The sequence below is a fragment of the Dama dama genome, chromosome 7, assembly GCF_033118175.1.
Source record: "Dama dama isolate Ldn47 chromosome 7, ASM3311817v1, whole genome shotgun sequence".
Taxonomy (NCBI): domain Eukaryota; kingdom Metazoa; phylum Chordata; class Mammalia; order Artiodactyla; family Cervidae; genus Dama; species Dama dama.
In genome coordinates, this window is record NC_083687.1 from 16,119,519 (window position 1) to 16,138,880 (window position 19,362).

Below are 19,362 nucleotides of genomic sequence, written 5' to 3' on the forward strand. Positions count from 1 at the left end.
CAATAAATGCTCCATAAAGGTTGGTGATTATCAGCACCATCATTATTCCTGGAGGTGAATACCAATCACCACTTGGGAAAAGGAGTAAGGACTCCAAGATTCCAGAGGACTTGGCACCTCTTTGAATCTTTTAACTGACCTAGGTCAATGCCCTTTTCCAGAGCACCTTGCAGCCCTCAATTCTTTGACTCCCACTCACATCCCATCACAGGTGACATGGGTGCTTGTGGACCTGGCCATCAGCTTGGTCCCCTCTAGGTGGGGAATTGTGAAGTGTTTGGAAGGAAAAGTCTGAAGGGCCATCTTGACTTGTGTTTCCCAAACCTCATTTGATAAACCACTGGGTTCCCACAGTGGCCCTGGGAAGAAAGTTCTGTGGTCAAAGAAACTGAAGCAGCCATTCCATCTTTGCCCTTCTTTTGCTCACAGAGCCACAATTCTCAGAGAGGCACTGTAGTCAAATCTGGTTTCACATTGTTTAAATAGTGTTCTCCCAATTTCTTTATCTGAAGAGGACTTTTTCCATAGGACACCCCATAGAACTAGTGTTTTTAGACGTGTATCAGTTAGAATTTTTGTTCAGCTATGTGGTGATGGTGGTGGTGGTTTAGTTGCTAAGTCATGTCCGACTCTTGCAACCCCATGGACTGTAGCCCCACCAGGTTCCTCTGTCCATGGAATTCAGAAGCCCCACTAGAGTGACTCCATCAACTTGGGTTCTGTATTTTTCTCATTTTCAGGACAGTAGATGCAGTCCTGAGTTGGCAGAGTAGCACCACAGTGCTATGAGGGACATGAGCTCCTTCTGTCTCTCTACTTCAGCCTTCCTTAGAATAGATTTTTGTTTTTGTGCTTATTGTCTCATGGTTACAAGATGGCTGCATCACCGCTAGCTTCACATCTGCATCCCAGGCAGGAAGAAAGAGAAGGGCAAAGTACAAAAAGTGCCTATCAGCTAATTCGTTCCCTTTAATAAGCTTTTCTGAAAAGCTTTTAACAAGCTTTTTTCCAACCTCTAGAAACTGGTTGAAACTCTGTTAAGGGGACTTCAAACTGCAAGAGTCTGAGGAGAAGCTAAAAACTTTTAAAATGGGTATTTTGATGCTTCAAACCAGACCAGGGACCTATTAGTATGGAAAAAGGAGAGAATTAATGTTAGGTGGGCCGTTCACATCATGCGCCACATTGATTGATCAAATCTTTGCTTCTCTCTTCGGCGGATTTATTCTAAAAGCATCCCATGCCAAAGAAATAAAAGCAAGCAAGGAAACCAACTACTCTTTGTAATCAATAGAAAATACTCTAAGCAATAAAGCGCTTGGGCTCACCGACTCATTGGGAAGATGCTGTTGGTGCCCTGTGCAGGTCCCTCTGCCCCTCCGGCCGCCGTGGGTGTTCCAGCTAATGGCTCACACCTGTGGGGACTGCCTTGGGGTTATTGAACCTTCTCACCCCGAGGTGCCTGGGAATTACATCATACTTACCACCACCTTCCCCTGCATCCTGTGGCCAATGACTAACTGGGGAAAAGGTACAAAAGCCCCACTCCCTCGCCCCAACTGGGGTAGATATGGCAATTCCCTTCCTTCTCCAGAGCTCCCCCTGAATTGGGCTGAAGCTCGACTTCTCCTAAAACCACATTCTTGGCAGATCCTTCCCCCTTCTTTCCCTTATTCCCTTCCTGGTTTCTCCTGAGAGCATGACCTCAGTACATGCCATGTATACGAACCTCTGTCTCAGGCTCTGCTTCCAGGGAATTGGATCTAAGGTGTCCTGGGTCAAACAGCTTGAGGGGTGGGTAGGGTCTCCACTTCCTTCTGAGGGATTTGGTATAAAACCTGACCCCTCAGCCCTGTCTGTGGCCTCTTTGGCTTGGCCTGGAGGCTGTGGGGACAGCTCTGCATTTCACCCTGGTGATGACTGTGCGGCCGCATCTTTGCCAGTCCTGTCCAGTATGTTTGGGGAGGACTCGGCACAAGATGGAATCCAGTACTGTTATCTTCTCAAGGCAGATATTCTTAGAAACATTGATTTGCATTCTTAAGCCCACGAACTGTTTGAGAAGGCTTGTCTTGTGTGTGTGTGTGTGTGTGTGTGTGTGTGTGTGTGTGCGCGCGCGCGCACGCATGTGCGCGTGCACGATTTTCCATCTTGCGGCAATGGCAGTGGGGTATTTATAGCTGGATCTACAGGGCCATTCTCACGTGGCTAAAGCAAATGAAAACCTCATGTGGATTTTGTTTTGTTTTCCCCCCTCTGCCTTTGCCATTGCAAACTCTCCTGTTCTTAAACCCTTGTTGTTGTAACCAGAGCCGCGCGGAGCATCGCTGCAATGGGGAGGTTATGTAAATTTACTATTTCAGGCAAGAGTGCCCATTCTCCTGCAGTCGGGCCACAGGGCCTAAGAGAGGGGACTTTGGGGGGGAGCTGGTGGGTGACCCTGAGTGGCTGCCCCACCCAGCTCCGCTCCCCCTTGAAAGTCTCCCCAGATTAACCATGTGGACTGTGGATTCCCCAGGTCAGCTCATGATCCCTCTGCGTACATGAGTGCCTTGGAAAGACAACTGTTTTCTTTCCCCCTTGTTTTTCTGTATTTCTTAAGCCTTTCATGTCTATGTTTTGCCTTCTCAGTTAGACAGAAAACACCCTGGGGGCCTTGTCTGTTTGCCCAGGTTGTAGAGCTTTTGGCAGGAGCTGGGGGGGGGGGGGGTGGGGGGCAAACACTCAGGCCCCTGCTTTCTCTGGTTGGATGAAGAGCTCCTGGGGTTCTCTAGACGGCAAGGTTGGAGTGTTGGCCTGATCTTTATGGAGAGGCCAGCATTTTAAGCTGAGGAGGCCAAGGGACCCAGGACCCCTGTAGACCATCTACCATTTCTTTCTGGTGACCTGGAACCCACACATTAGCACTTTAGATGAAAGCAGCTGGGGCTGCACTGTGGCCTGGGGAGGGGTGGCCTGGCCCTAACCTGTCAGAGCATCTGGAGCCCCCGAGGGGCTGGAGGACGCGTAGGAAGCTTGGCTGCGCTGACCCCGGGAGCTGCATCTTCCTGCTGCTGGGCCTCCTGCAGCTGGCCTGCCACACAGAGAGCTTTCCAGACTCTTCCTCCTCAAACTCCCTGAGTGATACCTGCCATACGTCCAAGGCCTCCTCTGTGCCAAGCACTGGGCTCAGGACTTGCACACTTCAGCACGCCTCATGCTCACAACAGATGTGCAAAGCGGGTGTTATCCCATCTTACAGAAAAGAGAACCAAGTTTCTGAGAGTTAGGCACCTTTCCTGAAGCCACACAGAGGGCCTGACTTGAAGACCCTAGTCCTCTGTACTACTCCCTGATATGTCATAACCCTCTCCTTTAAAAAATATATATATATATTAAATATTTATTTGGCCATACCAGATCTTTATTTGCGGTACTCAGGATCTAGTTTCCCGACCAGGGATCAACCCTGGGCCCCCTTCATTTGGAGCATGGAGTCTTAGCCGCTGGATCACCAGAGCTAGATCACTGGATCCCCATCTCCTTTTATAGTGAACTCCCCACTGACCACCAGATCAGAAGGCACCTTCTGCACTGTGATTAGACAGGTGCCTGGGCAAGGGGCATGCGTGCTTAGTTGCTAAATTGTGTCTGACTCTTTGCAACCCCTTGGACTATAGCCCGCCAGGCTCCTCTGTTCACGGGATTCTTCAAGCAAGAATACTGGAGTGGATAACCATTCCCTTCTCCAGGGAGATCTCACCAACCGTGTTACTTTCACCTTGCTATAACTCTGTAGCAACAGCAAGCATTATCCTGTATTTCTACCTTTCCACCCTTCCCGGAGGCTTCCCTGGTGGCTCAGTGGTAAAAGAGCCTGCCTGCTAATGCAGGAGATGCAGGTTCGATCCCTGGGTCAGGAAGATCCCCTGGAGAAGGGAATGGCACCTCGCTCCAGTATTCTTGCCTGGGAGATCCCATGGTCAGCAGAGCCTGGTGGGCTATAGTTCATGGGGTCTCAAAGAGTTAGACACGACTTAATGACTGAGCCCACACCCGGGTGGCCATCTAGTCACAGCATGGAAGGTGTCTTCTGATCCAGGGGTTAGTGGGGAGCTTCTGGAGAACCTGGGGCTTTGAACCCTTGGGTCCTGCATCTCAGTCCTGCCATTGCCTCCCTATGGTGCTCCCCATTTCCACCTCCCCTTCTCTTTCTACTCCTGTGAGTTCTAGAGGGTTTGCAATCCTAGGATAGAGCCAGCAATCTGTTTGTGTTTGTCCTGATTCCAAGAATCCCAGATATACAAGAATTCCTCACTGAAAAGTCAAGCATTCTTGGGGAAAGTGTGTGTCACCAAGAGAGCGAGATTCCTCTCATTGGGAAATGAGATCCTAGGCCAGTCCAGGCAAATAACTGTGGATTTCAGAGCCAGAGGGAAGTGGATTGGCTCCCCCCCGACACCCATCTCCCTGGCTACTCACCCCCTCACAAACCACAACTGGCGAATTTGCCTCCCCAGTTCATCTGAGGGCACTAACCAGATGATAATTTCCTCCAGATACAGAAGGAAGGAAGAGGCAGATTGGGGTGTTGCATGCATATGTGTGTGTACACAGTTCTCCTCACTGCTGGTCTCTTTCATGTAGCTGCTCTTGGCTTGAGCCACTCACCTCATGAAGAACATGCTAGTGAGGTTTTTTTTGGGGGGAGGTGGGGGAGTGGATCCCAGGATACCGACAGTTAGATCAGCTGCTCATCTTCTCCTACTTTGGGGCAGCTGTGCTTTCCAGAACATCTCAGGTCAGTGCAAGGAAAGATGCTCAGTTGAGAAAGGAACCTCTCGTGGCTGCAGATTCAGGTGGTGGTGTCGCTGAGTTGTGTCTGACTCTTTGTGACCCCATGGACTGTAGCCCACTAGGCTTCTCTGTCCAGGGGATTTTGCAGATGAGAAAACTGGAGTGGGTTGCCATTTCCTTCTCCAGGGGATGTTCCTGACCCAGGGATCGAACCCACATCTCCCGCACTGTAGGCAGCCTCCTGCATTGCAGATGGATTCTTTACCACTGAGCCACCAGAGAGGACAAGTGGTCCCAGGGAGGGCACGTGACTGAATGATGGTGTTTTCCCTAGGGAGGGAACTCGAGCGCCTCAGTCCTGGTGTCTAGAGTGGGCATCAAACCAACAAGTCCAGTGTCACCACTTCTCACCTCTCGGCTCTTCCTCCAGGAAGTCTTCCGGGCTGAAGTCTAATTGCCGTCCGTCTGTCCCTTCGTCCATCCTCTTCAGCATTAGCCTTCTTCAGTTTCCAGCTACACAGTAGACAATACTGTGGCCAGATGTCACCTGGGCAGCCCTGTCTCTGAGACTCAGAATAAATTAGCTGGATCCAGCCCCCCAAAGCACAGGGAGCCCCACATCCCTCCTAAGCAGCGGTGTTTCTTAAAGAGTGGTTCTGGACCAGCAGAATCAGTATCCCCTGGAGCTTGCTAGAAACGCAAGTCCTTTCCCTGCCCCCCCCCCCAACCCCCACCCCAGATCTGCTACATCAGAAGCAGCAGGTGCAATCTGTTTGTGTTTTATCAAGCCCAGGAGGTGATCCTGATCACAGTAAAGATTGAGAACCACTGGGCTAGAGATTCCCAAGTAAGAGGTGATGGCTTCAGTTTTTCCTGTCACCTCCAGCTCTGAGTTCCTATTTCCATCCAACTAGTATGGAACAGTGGTAAAGAATCTGGCTGCTAAAGCAGGAGACTCAAGAGACATGAGTTCAATCCCTGGATCAGGAAGGTCCCCTGGAGACGGGATTGGCTACCCACTCCAGTGTTCTTGCCTGGAAAACGCCATGGCCAGAGGAGCCTGGTGGGCCACAGTCCAGGGGGTCGCGAAGAGTTGGACATGACTTAGTGTGTGTGTGCACGCACACACACAGTTGAGATTATTAATTACTGTGAGTCATGAGCAAGGGTGGCTGTGAGGTTAAGAACTTGGGCTCTCGAGCTGGACCACTTCGATTTGAATTCTTGACCTCTACTCACTGTGGTCCCTGAGTGAGTGGCTTACATTCCCTCTCCTTCAGACCGCTTATCCCTAATAAGGTTAACATCACATTCCCCACAAGGCAGCTGGGAGCCTTTGGTGTGTTTACATGTCAACTATTTGAACAGTGCCTGGTGCATAGTAGGACTGCAGTCAACATTCACTTTTTTTTTTATTGCTGGTTTTGTGCAGGCGGACTCTCTTTTGCAGTGTGTTGACCCAGATGTGAAATTTAGTGCTTATACCCTGATTTACACAACACACACACATACACACACACACACACACACACACACACACCATTTACACAAGGGCTTTGTGAACATGGTAAACTTGAAGGAGATTTGAGGAAATGGATGGTGTTTACATTACAACACTGCACACAGTTGAAATTGAAGATTGGACAGCCTTGTTCTAAGAGGCTGATGGCTTGGTGAGCAGTCTTATGGTTTGGACTTTTTAACTTGCTCCTTTCTTGGGCTCATCAGAAACTTAACCAGCTCCCTCTTTATTTTGCCGAGTGGTTTGGCTGCCGTTCCTCCAGCCCCACTTGTAAACTTTTCTCTTTGCCTCCTTTGTAAATCAGACAGCTTTTGAATAACGGACCTTCTCATCTGACCTTTCTGCCTTTCTGCCTCTCGGGGAAGAGAGAACAGCAGGGAAATATATTTCCCTTCGCATGTAAACTACATCATAGTACCTCTCAGAGTGCCTTAGTGGCACAGCCAACTTTGGTTTATCTACATATGTGTATGAATATTGAGTTGGATCTGCTTATCTTATCTGTCAGAGCATGTTGTGAATGTTTTCACAGACAGAACATCTGTGAATGTTTGTCCTGCTGTTTCTTGTAAACCATCACGCCTGTCCAACTAGGGGTTTAGTCTCAACCAGGATCTCTCAACCTTGACGCTACCTGGATAATCCTTTGTTGAGGAGGGGTGGTGTCTTTCTGGGCTTTATAGGATGTTTAGCAGCATCATTGGCCTCTGCCCATCAGATGCCAGTAGCGTTCCCTGGTCGTGACACCAAAGTTGTCTCTAGAATTGCCAGGTGTCTCTGGAACTGCCCGCCACTGCCCCTCACCCCCGACACACACTCAGTTAAGAATGGTCTAAGCTAAATCTTCTGTAGTAGTTTAAGTCCATTATACCTTACTCTCTCCCAGAGTTTACCTCTGATAGTGTATTTATGGTTGTTGATGTTGGTTAGTTGCTAAAATGTGTCTGACTCTTTTGCGACCCCGTGGACTATAACCCACCAGGCTCCTCTGTCCATAGGATTTTCGCTGGCAAGAATACTGGAGTGGGTTGCCATTTCCTCCTCCAGGGATCGAACCGCGGTCACCTGCATGAGCAGGCAGATTCTTTTCCGAGTCACCAGGGAAGCCCTATATACATGGTTACTGGACTGGATTTATCCATTGAGTAGAAGGATGCAGAGTTCCAGCAGGTCCTGGGTCACCAGCGATTCCTAGGGAGAATTACCAACACTTTGTAGCTGCATCTCCTGGAAGGCTCCACACTTAACCCACCTGCATTTGAGCCAAGGACATCTCGCTCTCTCCCCAGTACCTGTTTAATCTGCTTCTTGACTCCCAAGCCCCCACCCCACCCCCCTGCGACAGCAGGAAACCTCACAGGAACTAGGAATGGCCTTTGGGTTTTGGCTTATAAATACTCATGGTCTCATTTTTCTTACTGAGAAAAAAATTTTTTATCGTGTTTAACATTCTTGTTGCCGTAGTGGAAACTTTTGTTCTTTGGCGAGTTTCCCATTTCAGGCATAGGGTCAGATTCCTCAGTGGAACTCTGAACATTTTCTAGGGAAGTTTCTTTCACCAGGGAGATTGTACCTTTGGTGCACTTTCATGATGGAGGTTGTATTCTGCGTTAAGACTTTGCAGGATCTAAGGCAGATGAAGAAAACTAGAGGAAGAGCCGTGTGTCTGGGGCTCCGTGGGAGGCCATAATGAAAATCCTTTTATGGCTCCATTACTTTTCTGATTTTTTTTTTTCTCCCTTATATTCTAGCATCTCAAATCTAAGAGGAACAGCCAGTAGTACTTCAGCCGGTATGAGTTAGACTATGCTGTGGTAACGCAGAGTCCCCAGAGTTCAGTGACATCAAACAGAGGTTTCTTTCTTACTCACACTACTTGTTTGCAGTGGGTCAGCGTAAGACCTGCACTCATTATAATAAAACTTAGGAACCAAGCCTGGCAGAACAGGCACCTCCCCAAGTGTAGGTGATCGCTGTGCCAAAGGGGAAGAGGATCCGGTTCTGACAATTAAATGCTCTAGAATCAAGATCACTAATGACACTTGTATTGGTCAGGGTTGTCCAGAGAGAATTAATAGGATGTGTATATCTCTATCCCTGTATCCCTTCCTCTCTCCTCCCTACCCTTCTCTTACTTACCCTCCCTCCTTCCTGTCATTAATTTATTTTAAGGAACTGGCTCACTTGACTGTGGGGGCAGGGAAGCCCCTGCAGGCTGGAGACCCCAGGAAGAGTCAGTGTTGCAGCTCAAATCCAAAGACAGTCTAGGAGCAGAATTCCTTCTTGGAGGGTGTCCATCTTTTCTTTAAGGCCATTTCATTTCAGATGATTAGATGAGGCCCACCCACATTAATTCATGGGGTTGCAAAGAGTCGAACACAACTGAGCAACTTAACTGAACTGAATCCACATTATGGAGGGTAATCTGGTCTACTCAAAGTCTACCAATGTAAATGTTTATCCTATCTAAAAAAAAAGTTACTTTCATGCAGATATCTAGTTTTATCAAATATCTGGGATCATACCATGGTCTGACCCAGTTGACACATAAAATTAACCATCATAATTAACCATCATTAACACTCAGCATCTATTGTCAAGTCATGGGCCAGAATTAGTCACATGGCCCCACTTAGACACAAGAGTCCAGGATGCACGATCTATTATGTGCCTAGAGGGAGGAGTGGAAACCAGTGATGCTTGATGAAGCAGCAGTAACGATCACAGCTGTGAATTCGGTTACCTGAGAGTGAAAGCAAGCCTCAGTCCATGTGGTCCCCATTCCAATGCATTCTGCAAGGTTGATGTAGAAATCGTTTTATTTTTCAGTTGTTTTATTTTATTGGGATATACTTGATTAACCTGGTTTCCCTGGTGGCTCAGTCAGTAAAGAATCTGCCTGCAATGCAGGAGACCTGAAATCAATCCCTGGGTCAGGAAGATCCCCTAGAGAAGGAAATGGCAACTCACTCCAGTACACTTGCCTGGAAAATCCCATGGACAGAGGAGCCTGGCAGTCTATAGTCCATGGGGTCACAAGAGTTGGACATGACTTAGTGACTAAACCACCACTTGGTTTACAATCTTGAGTTAGTTTCAGGTGTGGCAGAGTGAATTAGTTACACATATACGTATATCCATTCTTTTTCAGATTCTTTCTCATATAGGTCATTATGGAATATTGGGTAGAGTTCCCTGTGCTATATAGTAGGTCCTTATTGGTTATCTGTTTTATAGATAGTGCATATATGTTAATTCTGAACTTCTGATTTATCCCTCACCCCCATCTTTCCCCCTTGGGTAACCACAACTTTGTTTTTGTGATTTCTGAGTCTGTTTTTGTTTTGTAAATAAGTTTATTTGGATCACTTTTAAAAATAGATTCCACATATGAGTGATGTAGTGATATTTGTCTTTCTCTAACTTATTGCACTTAGTATGGTTAGCTCTGGGTTCGTCCATGTTGCTGCAAATGGCATTATTTCATTTTTTATGCCTGTTGTAGTTATTTCATTGTACATATGTACCACATGTTCTTTATGCATTCCTCTGTCAATGGACATTTAGGTTGCTCCTGTGTCTTGGCTATTGAAAACAGTGCTGCAGTGAACATGATGGGGGGCATGTATCCTTTCAAATTATGGTTTCCTCCAGATATATGCCCACGAGTGGGATTGCTGGATCATATGGTAACTCTCCTTTTAGTTTTTTAAGAACCTCCATACTGTTCTCCGTAGTGGCTATACCAATTTTCATTCCCACCAACAGTGTAGGAGGCTTGCCTTTTCTCCACACCCTCTCTAGCATTTATTCAGTTCAGTTCAGTTGCTCAGTCGTGTCTGACTCTTTGCGACCCCATGAATCGCAGCATGCCAGGCCTCCCTGTCCATCACCAACTGCTGGAGTTTACTCAAACCCATGTCCATCGAGTTGGTGATGTCATCCAGCCATCTCATCCTCTGTCATCCCCTTCTCCTCCTGCTCCCAGTCCCTCCCAGCATCAGGGTCTTTTCCAATGAGTCAACTCTTCACATGAGGTGGCCAAAGTATTGGAGTTTCTGCTTCAGCATCAGTCCGTCCAATGAACACTCAGGACTGATCTCCTTTAGGGATGGACTGGTTGGATCTCCTAGCATTTATTAATTGTAGACTTTTCAATGATGTCCTTTCTGACCAGTGTGAGATAATACCTCATTGTGGTTTTGATTTGCATTTCTCTAATAATTAGCAGTGTTGTGGGTCTTTTTATGTGCTTTTTGGCCATCTGTATGTCTTCTTTGGAGAAATGTCTATTTAGATCTCTGATCACTTTTTGATTGGGTTGTTTGTTTATTTTTGATGTGGAATTAGTTTTAGACTGAGACCTGCCTGCCCTTATCACTCACAGGAGAGGTTATGAGAGGTAGGTTATGACACGTCCTGGCCTCCAAGAGTACTACATTTTAAGATTCCTCTGTTAACATCTTCCTCTGTTACTTCTTCACTATTTCCTTTACTGTTTTCTGTGTGTGATGTTGCATTCAAGAATCCTTGCATGTTGTGAAGAATGCCCTGAAACAGTAATTTGGCCTTTGTGGCTTTCTTTTAGTACAGAGTCTTCAGGTTGTGTTTTTTCTTGCTTGGATGAGAAAAGGCTCAATTGTTAGCCCTCAATTTGCCACTCACGCACGCTATACTTCTGACAAGTCCCTCCCTAGTCTGGGCCTAGTTTCCCCAGCTACCTAGAGGGGCACTGAGCCCTGGGATCTCAAAGTTTCCTTCTGGATCTAATGTTGTGGGCATCTTTGGTGCATACCCTCTCCTCATGACCCGCCCCCTCCAGAGCCAGGGTTTGTGGACTGGCTGCCTGGTTGGGTCCAGTGGGGGCTGCATGACAAGGTTCTCCTCCCTGAAACTGGCAGGATCACTCTGGGTTCTCACTTGAAGCTGTGGCCTCATTAGTGCTCTGGCCATGCTGTGTCCATGAGCCCAGAGAGAATCCACTCTTCAGCCCAGCGTGGAAGCACCATCCCCCTTCCTGGTTGGTGGGGGAGCCCAGGGCGAGGATGTGTCACACTGGAGCTCTGGGAAGCATGCAGAGGACAGGACCAGGAGATGGGAACCATCCGTCTTACCTAAAAGTGGGGTCTGGGAGCCAGGCCAGTCCTTTATGGCCATCCAGGCAAACCTAACCCCCAGAGAGCAGACTTTTAGGGGCCTCAACATGACTTGGTGTCACAGTCTTCTTATTTGATGCTTCCAGTACCACCAGTTGTGTTGTAGCTCAAGTGAGATAATGTTGGAGAAAGGACCTGGAAAGCTATACATGCTATTCAAACATTAATTAATATTATCTATCAGGACTTCCCTAGGGGTCCAGCATTTAAGAGTCCGTTGTGAAACGCAGAGAATGCAGATTCAATCCCTGGCCCAGAAACTAAAATCCCACATGCCACGGAGCAGCTAAGCATGTGCACCCCAACTGGCGAATCTGTGTGCCATGTTGCCCTGCATGATGCAACCAGGACCCAACGCAGCCAAGTAAATATTAAAAAAATAAAAAGAATGTTTCCTCTGAAGGAACCTGTTTCTTTCAGTCAGAAACTAGAGGATCACAATAGCCTCCTTAAAAAAAAATCAATATCGTGTGCTGCCTTATTCCATAGATATTTTGGCGCTAGCAATGGAAAAGTGAACAGAGACACTAAGTTCATTAGAATACACCGTAATGCCAGATCTCAGCATGCTCTGGATGGGCAAAGCTTATAGGAGCTCAGAGAAGGGATCAATCGATTCTGCTCGTCAGGGTGGAAGCCTCCGTAGGAGCGGTGACTGTAAGCTGGGTCTTAGTGTCAAGGACTTTGTCGGAGGAGATGAACGGCACCGTAGGCAGAAGGCTCAGCAAGCAAAGGTCAGAGTGCTGGCTAGGCTTAGGCAGACCTTGGGAAGTCTGAACTGGCTGCTGGGTGAGGCCAATGGGACCAAGTGAGGGGCAAGCAGCAGGGTGCTGGTGATCACGTTGTGAAGGGTCTGGAAGAGCTTAGGAGTTGGGTCTTTGCTGAGTCTTGTTTTCTTTTAATTACCAGATGCGGAAAAACTTTCTAATTTTGGTTTTGGTTGGGGAAAAAAAAAAAAAGCTATTGCTCTAATTCTATCTACAAGCTATTGCTGCCTGTAGATTGATAATGGGTAAAATGTAGATTTCATTACAGAGTTGCTGCGCTGTCCTATTCATTTTGCTACTCTCCTACCTCTTAGAACTTCCACTATTCTCTGGTCATTTGAAATATTCAAGTAGGAGATAGGAGGCAGAATCTTATTTTAAAATTTTCTCTTTAAAATTTTGTTCAGTTGCTAAGTCATGTCCGACTCTTTAAGGAATAAGTGCTTATTTTAGAAAGTGTAGGAAATAAAACAGTAAAGAAGAAGAAAAAAATACAAGTAATTCCACCTTCCAGACAAGTTTGGTGCTACTATCTGGATAATTCTTTCCAGAGAGCATTTGAGGGCGGACACCTCGTCTTGCATGTTGCCTTTCTCACTGCATGAACCTGACCCTGGTAGGAGCTTCATCTGCGCTGTCGATTGATATCGGGAGGTTCCCCTAGACCCCTTTAGGGAAAACTGGTTGAGTAGAATCAGATATGTTCAAACCCAAAATATTTCCATTTACTACCCGCAACATTTGGCAGCTTTCTCTCTAGGCCTCAATTCTTCATCAGTAAAATAGGAACAATGAAAATAGCAGCATCTCCACACTCAAGTATGTGTGTGCTAAATCACTTCAGTTGTGTCCAGCTCTGGGCAACCTTATGGACCGAAGCCTTCCAGGCTCCTCTGTCCATGGGATTCTCCAGGCAAGAATACTGGAGTGGGTTGCCTTGTGCTCCTCCAGGGGATCTTCCCGACCCAGAGATGGAGCCCCATCTCTTACGTCTCCTCTTTGGCCGGTGGGTTCTTCACCCCCGGCCCTACCTGCTTGTGTATACAAGTGGAGACCAAATAAGTTCTTTGGTGCAAAGGACATAGGAAGGGGTCTTGCACACAGGAAGTGGTTCACATTTGTTAAGGGTTTTTGTACTGCCCTCTGGGTGAGTCCAGCCCCCCAGCCGGGGTTGGGGGGGGGGGAGGTTTGGTGGGGGGTGTTGCAGGTGGAGAAGTCAGACTGTGAGAACTGTCTTTCAGTCTCATTGTCCTACACAGCAGGAGAGGGTCAAGCCTTTTAAGTCCCAGGATTAGGTTTGTGAACAAGCCAGGGTCCTAGTGCTTGTTGCCAGCTTTTCTCTGAGTGGCTCCACCATCCCCACAGCCTCCTTCCTCTGTATATTTCTCCCCATGGGCTTTTCAGGCAGGCTGTCCCTTTAAGAAAGCAGCCGCAAGCTGTGTACTCCACTGGTAGTCCTGCCTCCCCTGCTGGGTGCCTCCTTAGGCTGCAGCTGGGACCCTCCTGGGCTGGATTTGTGGGCTGGACCCTCCCTAGGAAGGAGGCTGCTTTGTGTCAAGTGCACACCCCCAGGAATCCATGCCCAAGGAAGGACTTTCTGGCCAGAGCCCCCCACTGCAGCCCTGGGCTCCCATCCCTCTGCCCTGGCTCTGGGACATACAAGGATCATTCTTAAAGGCTGAGCTCAGGATCCCTAAAAAGAAAGTTAGAAAATAGCTGGATAAACTTGGGAAGTGAGAGAAACCTCCGATTGTGGATTGCAGTTTTGGGATTGAGTCTGGTGATTCTTGCTGGATGGAATCTGATGGGTAAATGTGGGAAGGAGGAGATGGGGGCGGGGGGAGGGCCGGCTGGGATTCCCAGTGGGTAGGGAGCCTTGGACTTGGGGCTAGCCCCACCCCTCTCCTAGTGGTTGTCACCCCTGAGGCAGGGAGCTGAGGATTGACATCTGGAAACATCTGGAGCCAGGCCCGAGGGGTGAAGATCAAGGAGGGGCAGATGTCAGTTTTCTCTCATTTGGGAGAGAAATGTGGCCTGGGAGGGCTGTGTGCGAAGATGCTCCAGGCCAAAGGCAGTGAGTGACACTGTGATTCTGTCTCAGCTGGGGACTCGGGCGGTGGGGACAGACCAGGCCCTGGGCTTGGTCTCCAGGTCCCTTGGACCCGGTCAGCTGCCCGAGCTACAGTAGGCAGGGCTGGAGCGGGAGGAGGCAGGTCTACTCAGGGTTGGGAAGAATGAAGGCCTGTTGTTCTGAAGCCTGGGAACGTTGCCCTGGGCTGCCCCAGCTCAGCCTGAGAAGGCATGGGGGAGGGTTCCCCAGGCAGAATGGGACTGAGCTGGTGCCTCCCCACTTTGCAGGTCCCCCAGCCCTGTTTCCTGAGGCCTGGGCACAGGTGAGCTGCCTCGCTGAGAATGCGCAGATGTTATAGTTGGGAGGGCTGGGGTCTGTGACCCCCACAGAGGATGCAGGCTACAGAAGCAGGTTCAGTCCCTGAGCCCCAGATCAGAGATGCTACTGCCGAATTCTGCTCCAAGAGTCCTTTCCTCTGTTCCATCTTGTGCCAGGCTGTGGCTGAGGGTTTACTGAGATTAAAAAAAAAAAATGCCATGATGGAATTGGCAGGGTGTGAAGATCTAGAAAGATGTTTGGATATGAGATTAAAGCTGTCTTTGACAAGTGACAATAATAATTACCATTTATCCTGTAGCTTGAATGTGCCAAGCACAGTGCCAAGGGCTTTTGGGGTACCATTTCGTTTCATCCTCGAAGTAATTGTTTGAGTCATGAATAGTTTTGGAGATTTTTTTTAGAAATATATCTATTTTATTTATTATTTATTTGGCTGCGCTGGGTCTTGTGGGATCTTTCAGTTGAGGCATGTGAACTCTTAGCTGCGGCATGTGGGATCTAGTTCCCTGACCAGGGTTTGAACCAGGGCCCTCTGCATTGGGAGTGCAGAGTCTTAGCCGCTGGACCACCAGGGAAGTCCCTGGAGATTTTTATGGATGAATTAACTGAGGCTCAGAGAGGCGAGGGACCTTGCCTAGGGACACAGAGCTGGTAAATTGCAGAACCAGGACTTCAACGTCTTCATTCATTCAATCATTCATTCCTGTGTTGGTTTAAAAATGTTGAGCCTGAGAGCCTTCTGTGTGCCAGCGATTCTGATGGGCACTGAAGACACGGCTGGGCACTAGGCTGGGGAAAGCCTGACCAGCCTGACTCCACAGCCCAGTGCTCAGCCCGAGGCAGAGTCTTCCAGATGAACCCAGAGACCCTGGGAGAGAGTCGTGTTGAGAACTCTGCTTGTGAATGTTCTTTGCCTTAAATGTTTCATTTTGTTTTCACTTTAATAGTCATCTTAAAAATGAATGCGTTCATTCTGAATCATCTGAATAGGCATCACAGAACCTACTACTGGCCTGAGATTTTAGTCCCCAAGTTTATGCTTCTGTGCGAGTTGGCACCAAGTGGTTTCCTAAAATGATAGTGTTTAACGTTAATGCTTTGTTTCTTAAACCGGACTCTGCATTGTGTGCTTGGAAGGCCCAAACACCCAAGATTAAGAAAGGCTACACTGACTCTGCTGCAGGAGGGGGAGGTGCAGTAAGGGTATCCCGGAGGAGACGGTTTAACCTCCCTTCTCCCCCTCAGGACAGAGTGAACTGGACTCCGTCCAGGGCAGGGGGAGTGAAGCTGCATGGATTTCTGATCTCGCAGGATCAGGGGGGACCCAGTCCAGAGATTCAGAGAAGAACATGCAAGTCAGGAAAGAGGAAAGTCCCTGAATTAGGGGCAGGGAGCCCCATTTCCAACACACCCTCTCTGACCTCTAGCAAATGGAAGCTCCTCTGTAAGTCTTTCCAGATGGGGCAGCTTGTGCCGAGGCTGGGAAGGGAAAGTGCCAGGCCTCCTGAGAGCGCTGTGTGGTTTCCTCCCAAAGAGGGGTGTTCTCTGGCCACCCTAGAACTTCAGACCTCTCCCAGGGTCCAGCCCTTGGGTGAGAAGGCCAGAGCAGGCTCCCTGACATCCGGAACTGTGGATGCAACCCAGGCCTCAACCCCCTGGACACGAGCAGGCGCACTGTGCTGGCCTCGAGCCTCGGGCCTTGGATGTGGGGCTGGGTGGCCGGCCCCCCATGTGGATCGGAGAGCCCCCCAGCACAGGTGGTCAGAGATGAGACCCAGGACCCAGACCGCCCCCTCCTCCTCATCCACCTCTTGTTCCTCCTCCTCCTCTTCCTGCTGAGGTCTTGGGTCTTGCTGTGAGGTCACTTGTGGTCACACCTCCCTGTGAGCAATGCTCTCATTATCTTTATCCTCCGGTTCCTGTCCTTTCCCTGGATCCTGACCGATCATCCCGGGTTTCCTTTCGCAGACCTCTCTCTGGCCCCATCCAGCTCCTGCGTTAGTAGTCGGTGAGCCGGGAAGACCTGAGGGCACAGAGTTTGACTTTGGGGGCCACAAGGTCTTTGTTATTCTCACTTGGCTCTAACAAGTTGGTTCCCTGTGGCTAGCTGGACTCCTTAACGTGTTGCGCCCACCCGCTTCTACATCTCTGGGCCCAGCTTCAGCACTGAGTCCTTCTCATCCCCCCATGAGCCCCACTCTCCAGCCGCCCCACCCAGCCTGCCCTTCCTTGAACTTACTCGTCTCTTCCCTGCCTCTGAACCCCTGTCTGTGCAGTCCCCCCAATCGCTGCCACCCTCCACCCCTCCCAGTCCTATCTACTCATAAGATTTTGATGCCTTGTTCAGGCCAGCTGTTCCCTCTTTTTGTCCTGCCATGACCCTGCACCCCTGAAACCTCTCCAACACAGCGAATGCTCCTCTGTGACTCTGTCACTTCATACTTGCCTTCACACCCTGCACTTTAGTTATTTGTCCCTCACTGTATCTTTTCAAGGGCAGGAATCAATAGACTTGGCTATTTCCACTGCCTCCCCCATCCCTGGCTCCATGCCTGCCAGGCAGCAGGCGGGCAGGAAGTCCTGTTGGCACAAAGGCTTATGACCTGTCCTTTCCCCACCTCCAGAGCCCCTGCCACAGCTGGTGGCTTTCTGGGGTTTAGCAGAGCCATTTTGGGAAATCAAGATCTCGTCACATGTCAGGCCTTGAAACATCCCAGAGCCAAATCCATCTCTGGGCCTGTAACCTGAGCCTCCCCATTCCCTGCACCCCATGATCAGGTGGCCCTGTTTGTTTTGACATCCCGTGAGGGGCCCAAGTGGGGACACGAGAGATCCTGATTTCAAAGCAAGAATTTTCTCTGGTAGCCGCTGTAGGCCAGGCCCCTGCCAGCTCCCGGGCTCCTGTGTTAGCATTTTCAGTTAATTAAGAAAACAAGCCCTGAATCCCTCGCTGCGATGGTTCTGCAGATTCAGGGCAGAAGGTGCATGTCAGCGTGCAGCAAAGGCCTCCCAGCTTCTGTAGGCAAGGTGAGCTGGAGAGGTGCTGACGTGCCTTCTCAGGAAGAGAAGATGCTCTGAAACTGCATCCTGGGCAGCCGACTCCAGGCAGGGCCCAGAGTGTGAATTTCTGCCCTACCTGCCCCTCTCAGGGTGTTTTCTGAACGGATGGAGGATGGATCCAGGCCAGAGGGATGAGGGTAGCAGAGGAGGATTCAAGAGCCCGGAATTCGCTGGTCGTCTTCTCCAGAACTAGGTTATTCCATCTTCCTGGCTGGTGGAAGAGAGCAGTGAGGGGTGGGTCAGGGATAGCTTTAGCTGGGCTGACCTGCCAGGGGGTCAGGGTTGTTGCTCACCCATGCAAAGCCTTGGTGTGAATTTAAAAGGGTATCTTTTCTTAAGGGAAATGTAGCTAAATATCAATAGATTGCTGCAGAAGCTGCCCAGCCCACCCTCTTCCTGGCCCACACTCCCTAGGGTACCTGGAAGTAATGCGAGGCCTCCACCAGTGCCCTTCCCTGACATAGGCGTCATTTGACATCTGTGGGGATTGGACTTGGGCTTCTGGGCGGTACAGGAGAACAACTGCCTTCGCTTCAGCCCCCGTGAAGTCACACAGCCCCGTGGAAGGGGGATTCTCTTGCACAGCCTGGACACTGCATGCAGTGGTCCTGCTGCCCATGGGCCAAGGGTGGCAGGATGGAGACCCAGTCCTGCACTACCGCTACCAAACAGTCCAGGCAAATCATTTGGGCTTTGTGAACCTGGTTTCTAATGGGAAATGGGGATGAGGCACACATAGAATGTGTGTCCAGAAGGTGTAGGTGTGTGTAAATGTTGGATAAAGTGTTGCTCAGTCATGTCCAATTCTTTGTGACCTGTGGACTGCAGCCCACCAGGCTTCTCTGTCCATGGAATTCTCCAGACAAGAATAATAGAGTAGGTAGCCATTCCTTTCTCCAGAGGATCAGTCTTCCTGACCCAGAGATCGAACCCGAGTCTCCTGCTCTGCAGGCAGATTCTTTACTGCCTGAGACACTGGAGATGTTCCACATATTAGATAAGACATATGCATACCCGTCCTGGGTCAGGGAACCTGGCTTCCTCCCCCACTGGATGTCTGTCTTATTCCATCCTGCCTACTGGCCAGGTATCTGGCTCCCTGAAAAGATGCTGGGGAGGAATAACAAAGATGTGATTAGCTCCTGCTCAGCCTGGGGATGGAGGGGTTGTAGGGTGAGCTCTCTGTATCTGGTTTAACTGTCCAAATGATCAACAGTTGGTGGCAGATATTTTTTGACTTTTGAGACCCTTGCCTTTATCCCCTGGGGAATCTCAGGGCTCCTTGCCTTCCCCAGGTAATGACTACTTCACCCACAGGGAAGGCCATATTCGCAAGAAGGTGGGGTCATTTGGGGAAAGCACATCTCTCAAAAAGTGAGAATCCTTGTGGTGCTCTAAAGTGGGATACAAGTCATTTGAGGTTTTGAGGGGGAGTTTCCGATCTTTCTCTGTTTTTTTTAATTTCCTCCCTCTTTCTCTTGCTCCTCCCGTGTCCCACTTATTTTCCCTTTTAATTTCCAAATCAATCCTTATGTTTTATAGCTGATATGACCAATAGCTCTTATTTCCTGGAAAACCTATTCAAAATGCCACCTGATCCTCCCCAACCTCCCAAATCCCTGGACACCAGGTGGATTTGTTTGCTTTCAGCTTCTGTTGCTAATTTTTCTC

General features: G+C 49.1%; 1 protein-coding gene and 1 non-coding gene across 4 annotated transcripts in view; one reads left to right on the plus strand and one right to left on the minus strand.

The window, feature by feature from the left end:
- Positions 1-19,362, plus strand: part of DAAM2 (dishevelled associated activator of morphogenesis 2) — a 126,696-nt gene that overhangs the window by 20,041 nt on the left and 87,293 nt on the right. The gene's annotated exons all lie outside the window — the stretch shown is intronic.
- Positions 15,134-15,206, minus strand: TRNAG-CCC (transfer RNA glycine (anticodon CCC)). The gene has a single exon. It is a non-coding gene; the product is annotated as a tRNA-Gly (tRNA).